This window comes from Scyliorhinus torazame, chromosome 7 (genome assembly GCF_047496885.1).
Source record: "Scyliorhinus torazame isolate Kashiwa2021f chromosome 7, sScyTor2.1, whole genome shotgun sequence".
Taxonomy (NCBI): Eukaryota; Metazoa; Chordata; class Chondrichthyes; order Carcharhiniformes; family Scyliorhinidae; genus Scyliorhinus; species Scyliorhinus torazame.
In genome coordinates, this window is record NC_092713.1 from 53494967 (window position 1) to 53502075 (window position 7109).

Consider the following 7109-nt stretch of genomic DNA (forward strand, 5'->3'; position numbering starts at 1 on the left):
GCAACCCATATTTTTCCGTCAACGCTCCCAGACTCGCAAACGTCCCGTCTAAGAACAGATCCCTCAGTTGCACAATCCCAGCTCTCTGCCATGCTCTAAATCCCCCATCTAATCTCCCCGGGACAAACCTATGATTATTTCTTATCGGGGACCGCACCAAGGCTCCCGTCATTCCCCTATGCCATCTCCACTGCCCCCATATTTTCAGTGTTGCCACCACCACTGGACTTGTGGTGTATTTCTTCGGGGAGAACGGCAACGGCGCTGTCGCCAGTGCGTGTAGGCTGGTTCCTTTGCAGGACGCCATCTCCAATCTCTTCCACACCGCTCTCTCCCCTTCTCCCATCCACTTACACACCATTGAAATATTGGCGGCCCAGTAGTACTCACCTAAGCTCGGTAGTGCCAGTCCCCCCCCCCCCTATCCCTGCTACGCTGCAAAAATCCCCTCCTCACTCTCGGGATCTTCCCAGCCCACACAAAACTCATGACACTTTTCTCGATTTTCTTGAAAAAAGCCTTCGTGACCATCACCGGGAGGCACTGAAACGCAAAAAGGAATCTCGGGCGGACTACCATTTTGACCGCCTGCACCCTACCCACCAGTGACGGGCACCATGTCCCATCTCTTAAAATCCTCCTCCATCTGTTCCACCAATCTTGTCAGATTAAGCCTATGTAAGGTTCCCCAACTCCTGGCTATCTGAATCCCTAAGTACCGGAAATCTCTTGTTACCTTCCTCAGCGGTAAATCATCTATTCCCCTGCTCTGCTCCCCCGGATGCACCACAAACAACTCACTCTTCCCCATATTCAATTTGTACCCCGAGAATTCCCCAAACTCCCTGAGTGTCTGCATTATCTCAGGCATCCCCTCCACTGGGTCCGCAACATACAGCAATAAATCATCTGCATACAATGATACCCGGTGTTCTTCTCCTCCCCTGAGTACTCCCTGGAGCCCCTCAGTGCTATGGCCAGGGGCTCAATTGCCAATGCAAACAGTAACGGAGACTGGGGACACCCCTGCCTCGTCCCTCTATAAAGACGGAAGTAGTCAGACCTCTGCCTATTCGTGATCACACTTGCCACCGGGGCCCTATATAGCAGCTGTACCCATCCAATAAACCCTTCTCCAAAACCAAATCTCCTCAACACTTCCCACAGGTAGTCCCACTCCACTCTGTCGAATGCTTTCTCGGCGTCCATCGCCACCACTATCTCCGCCTCCCCCTCTGGTGGGATCATCATCACCCCTAGCAGCCTCCGTATATTTGTGTTCAGCTGTCTCCCCTTAACGAACCCAGTTTGATCCTCGTGGACCACCCCCTGGACACAATCCTCTATCCTCGTCGCCATCACCTTGGCCAGGAGCTTAGCATCTACTTTCAAAAGGGAAATGGGCCTGTAGGACCCACACTGCAGCGGGTCTTTTTCCTTCTTCAAAAGTAACGATATCGTCGCCTCCGACATAGTCGGGGGCAACTTCCCCCTTTCCCTGGCCTCATTAAAGGTTCTCGTCAAAAGCGGGGCCAATAGGGCCATATATTTCCTATAAAATTCCACCGGGAACCCATCCGGTCCCGGGGCCTTCCCCGCCTGCATGCTCCCAATCCCCTTTACCACCTCCACCTCAATCTGTGCTCCCAGTCCCGCCCTCTCCTGCTCCTCCACCTTCGGGAATTCCAGCTGATCCAGGAAATGCATCATTCCCTCCTTCCCTTCCGGGGGCTGAGCCTTATTCAACCTCTCATAAAATGCCTTGAACACCCAGTTCACTCTCTCCACTCCCCGTTCCATCTCTCCCTCCTCATCTCTCACCCTACCTATCTCCCTCGCCGCTCCCCTCTTCCTCAATTGTTGGGCCAGTAGCCGACTCGCCTTCTCTCCATACTCATACTGTACACCCTGTGCCCTCCTCCACTGTGCCTCTGCCTTACCCGTGGTCAGCAGGTCAAATTCCACATGTAACCTTTGTCTTTCCCTGTACAGTCCCTCCTCCGGTGCCTCTGCATATTGCCTGTCCACCCTCAGAAGTTCTCTCAACGATCGCTCCCTTTCTTTACTCTCTTGCTTTCCTTTATGTGCCCTTATGGATATCAGTTCCCCTCTGACCACCGCCTTCAACGCCTCCCAGACCACTCCCACCTGAACCTCTCCGTTGTCATTAAGCTCCAAGTACCTTTCGATACACCCCCTCACCCTTAGACATACCCCTTCATCCGCCAATAAGCCCATATCAATTCTCCAGAGTGGGTGCTGTTCTTTTTCCTCTCCTACCTCCAGATCTACCCAATGTGGAGCGTGGTCCGAGATGGCTATGGCCGTATACTCCATCCCTGTCACCTTCGGAATCAGTGCCCTTCCCAGGATAAAAAAGTCTATCCGTGAATATATCTTGTGAACATGGGAGAAAAATGAGAACGCCTTACTCCTAGGCCTAATAAATCTCCAGGGGTCTACTCCTCCCATCTGCTCCATGAAGTCCTTAAGCACCTTGGCCGCTGCCGGCCTCCTCCCGGTCCTGGACCACGACCGGTCCAGCCCTGGATCAAGCACCGTATTAAAGTCTCCCCCCATTACCAACTTTCCCGCCTCCAGGTCCGGGATACGCCTCATGAAGTTTGCATCGTCCCAGTTCGGGGCGTATACGTTCACCAGAACCACCGCCTCCCCTTGCAATCTGCCACTCACCATCACGTATCTACCCCCACTGTCCGCCACTATGGTCTTTGCCTCAAACAGTACCCGTTTCCCCACTAAAATAGCCACCCCACTATGCTTCGCATCTAAACCCGAATGAAACACCTGCCCCACCCATCCTTTACGTAGTCTGACCTGGTCTGTCAGTTTCAGGTGCGTCTCCTGCAACATAGCCACATCTGCCTTTAATTTCTTTAGGTGTGCGAGTACCCGTGCCCTTTTAATCGGCCCATTCCCGTGATCAGCCGGGTTGGGGGGCTCTTTATCCCCGCCCCCCCCCCTTGTCGACTAGCTATCCCCTTTTTTAACCCAGCTCCTCACCCGCTTCCCACGTACCCGTATATCCCACCGACAGTGCCCTCCCGTCTCAACCACCCCGCCCCATAACAGCTCCCCCTTCCCCTTAGCAGCAGCAACCCAGTTAACTCCCCACCCCCCCCCTCCGCTAGATCCCCCTCTAGCGTAGTTACACCCCCCATGTTGCTCCCAGAAGTCAGCGAACTCTGGCTGACCTCGGCTTCCCCGTTTGCCCTCGGCCCCTCACTGTGCGAGGCCCCCTCCTTCCTGCGCCCCTGTTCCCGCCATAATTACCATAGCGCGGGAGCAAAGCCCGCGTTTCCCCCACCCCTAATGGCGCAGTTCCCTTCTCCTTCCCCTTTCCTTCCCACCGGCGCCCACAGTTCCTCCTCCTCCCCCCCCCCCCCCCCAACGAGGGGAAGAGAGAAAAGTTACAGAATTGAAAAATTAATAAATTGAAAAATCATCCCCCCCCTTCCCCTTCCTCGCCCCACATAGTCACCCCACCACTTTATCCCAGAAGCTCTTTCTCTCGCCAGACTATTCCAGCTTCTCGTCCACAATGAATGCCACGCCTCTTCTGCCGTCTCAAAGTAGTGGTGCTTCCCATGGTGTGTGACCCACAGTCTCGCCAGTTGCAACATTCCAAATTTAACCTTTTTGTGAAGCACCCCCTTAACCCGATTGAAACTTGTCCTCCTTCTCGCCACCTCCGCACTCCAATCCTGGTATACGCGGATCACCGCGTCCTCCCACCTACAGTTCCGAGTTTTCTTCGTCCATCTGAGGACCATCTCTCTGTCGTTGTAGTGGTGAAACCTCACCACGATGGCTCGAGGTATTTCTCCAGCCTTTGGTCTTCGCGCCAGAACTCGATAAGCTCCCTCCACCTCCAAAGGGCCCTTCGGGGCCTCCGATCCCATTAGCGAGTGAAGCATCGTGCTCACAGATGCCCCGACGTCCGCCCCCTCTGCGCCTTCGGGAAGACCCAGGACTCTTAAATTCTTCCTCCTCGAATTATTCTCCAGGGCTTCCAACCTCTCCAGACACCTTTTGTGCTGTGCCTCATGCGTCTCTGTCTTTACCACCAGGCCCTGTATTTCATCTTCATTTTCAGCAGCCTTTGCCTTCACGACCCGAAGCTCCAGCTCCTGGGTCCTCTGCGCCTCCTTTAGCCCTTCAATCGCCTGTAGCATCGGGGCCAACACCTCCTTCTTCAGCTCTTCCACACAGCGCCGCAGGAACTCTTGTTGCTCCGGGCCCCATACCAAACGGCCACCTTCCGACGCCATCTTGCTTCGAGCTTCCCTTCCTTGCCGCTGCTCCAAAGGATCCACTGCAATCCGGCCGCTATCCTCTCCTTTTTCCATATATATCCGGGGGGGGGGGATTCCCTTCTATTTCACCGCACAATGATTTTGGCCGTTAAAAATTGCCGTTGGGGCTCCTATCAAGAGCCCAAAAGTCCGTTCCAACGGGAGCTGCCGAAACGTGCAACTTAGCTGGTCATCGCCGCACCCGGAAGGCAGGCGGGGGTCATCTTAGTTCACCAGTTAACAACAAGTATAAATTATGCTCAGGCAACAAGACAAAGTACTGACCTTTTAAACGACTCCCGCCGAGAAAATCCACCCCTTATGCCTCCGCCCCCTACACGTGGAGGACGAAGGAGAAATGACAGAAATGAAATGCGGCCCCGTCCAATGTTATGCGAATGTCGCACATGATAGATATAAAGCCTTCACACCACTAGGGAAACAGGCTATTTTGAAAGATTTAGGCACCATTAACCCCCGTAGTAAAAATACAGATTTTTGGAGGAATGTAGAGATGTGTGAGGTTCATGATTTACACCCACGAGATTTACACCAATTAGAAGGGCCAAATGTCCAGCGGAAAAGTGGAGACCCAAGCATCCATTTTCTGAGACGGGGATTGGGCAAGCGCAGTTGCAGCGAACGCGACAAGGGCCGCCCAACAGGCAAGCCTAAAGTCTGTTTAAAGTGGCCGTCTGTACCGGCGTGGGGGACCCCACCACAAATTAGGGAAGGATTCAGGCTACAAGGCAGGAAAGGGGAACCTAGTAGCAGTTACGGGGAACGGTTATTTGACGCATATTGCGAATCATCAAGACAAGCGAATCCCCAACGGGACGATGCCCCCTTTATTCAGATGGTTAAAGATGACTCCCGCCCACACACCAGGGCATTCTAAGAATGGGCGTGGTAGCCGCACCCACTTACGACACCGCGGTCCAATGGGCAAGTCAGGTGGATGCCAGACACCCGGATGGACAAGAGGCAGGCTAAATTGGGACTCCAAGTAAAACGAGAAACGATAGCGGCAGCACGAGTTGACCAACCAAGCAAGGGAATCACAGGAAACTCTTATAATTGCGGAAAGGTGGGTTTTATGCAGCGGTGGTAACTCAAGCCCACGGGGACAGGCGAAGGCCGGTAGCATACTATTCAACAAAACAGTCACCCATAGCAGCTGGGTTATCCCGTTGCACAGCAGCCTTAGATTGCGCAGCCTGGGCAGTCAGGGTTAGCGAACCAACGGTAATGACCGGGGATATCGTCAAACACACCAAACATACAATCATAGAAATGTTAAACAACAGCCAGCTCAGATCAGTCTCAAACCTATGCCGAGCATGATGGGGAACAGTTTTAATCCCTAAAGACAGGTCGGTGGTGATCATAAGAGACACCGGGGGAAACCCCGCAGAAGAGATCATCTCACCAGGAGAACTTCATATATGCTCTGAAGTAGATGAGGAAGAGGGTGAAACGCTGGTAGAAGAAGACCCTCTAGAGACCCCAGATCTCACCTTATATGTAGATGGATCGAGAAAGGATATCAACGGGGCACCACAAACTCAGTGGGCGGTCGTAGATGAAGAATTGAGGACCGCACTCTCAGGAAGTTTGGAAGGCTCACTGTCAGCACAGGTGGCTGAGTTGGTAGCTTTAACCAAGGCTCTAACTTTAGCCGTAGGCAAAACGGTGAATATATATACGGATAGTAGGTACGTCTTCGGGGTCATGCATGATTACATGACGGCGTGGGACAGAAGGGGATTCGTTACCTCTGGGGGGGATCGGATAAAACATCAACAGCGTATAGAAGCCTTATTAGAAACCGCGAGGTTACCAAGGCAGGTTGCAGTAATAAAGATTAAAGCCCACCAGAAGATAGACACACCCCAACAAGGAGGAAATGAGGCAGTAGACAGGGCGGCCCAAGCTGCCCTGGACCAGGACATTCCCGTTATGAGCGCCCAAGTAGAGGAAATCAATATTGAACGCTTACACAATGACACATCTAGGGAAGAAAAAGTAGAATGGGATAGAAAAGGGGGGAAGCCAGATGAGAAAGGGATTTGGAGGAAAGATGGGAAGGTAATTGTCCCTGCTTGCAGACTCTTCTTGAAGCACATCATGGTTTGGACCATGTAGGAAGCGAGGCTATGACACACCTAATTGGTAAAGAATGGTGGTGGCCTGGCCTGGACGTGATATAGCCAAACACTGCCAGAGATGCATCACATGCACACAACATAATCCCAGACACCCCGTCAAAATCCGAATGGCACACCAGCCCAGACCTAGGGGCCCTTGGGGAAAACCTTCAAATTGACATTACCGGACCACTACTCCAAAGGAGGGAGAAGCGATATTGTCTAGTCATCATCGACCAATTTACCCGATGGGTAGAGGCGTTCCCAATGCCCGACGGTACAGCAAACACTGTAGCAGCATATTGGCAGAAGAAATCATCCGTCACTGGGGGGTGCTCTTACAGATAGAAATCAAGGGACACACTTTACGGGAACAATAACAAAGAGAATATGGGAATAAAACAAAAATTCCACATACCATATTACCCACAAAGCTCAGGAATGGTTGAACGAATGAATAGGACCCTCAAAACTGCCCGAGCAAAGGCCCTGGGGGAAAACATCTGCAGTGGGTATGCAATTACCAGCGGGGATAATAATGGGGGGGGGGGGGGAGAGACATAGGCCCAATAAAAGATGGGATGCGCAAATATATATTTTAACTCAACAGCCAATTGAAAGAAATCTGCCACCAAACATGAACTAG

The 7109-nt window shown here is 52.5% G+C and overlaps 1 long non-coding RNA gene across 1 annotated transcript in view; it reads right to left on the bottom strand.

Annotated features, from left to right (window-relative positions):
• Positions 1 to 5148, bottom strand: part of LOC140426218 (uncharacterized) — a 209642-nt gene extending 204494 nt beyond the window's left edge. The window contains exon 1 of the long non-coding RNA XR_011948155.1: positions 4602 to 5148. This is a non-coding gene — a long non-coding RNA (uncharacterized lncRNA). The remainder of the gene's footprint in view (positions 1 to 4601) is intronic.
• Positions 5149 to 7109: the final 1961 nt, after the last annotated feature.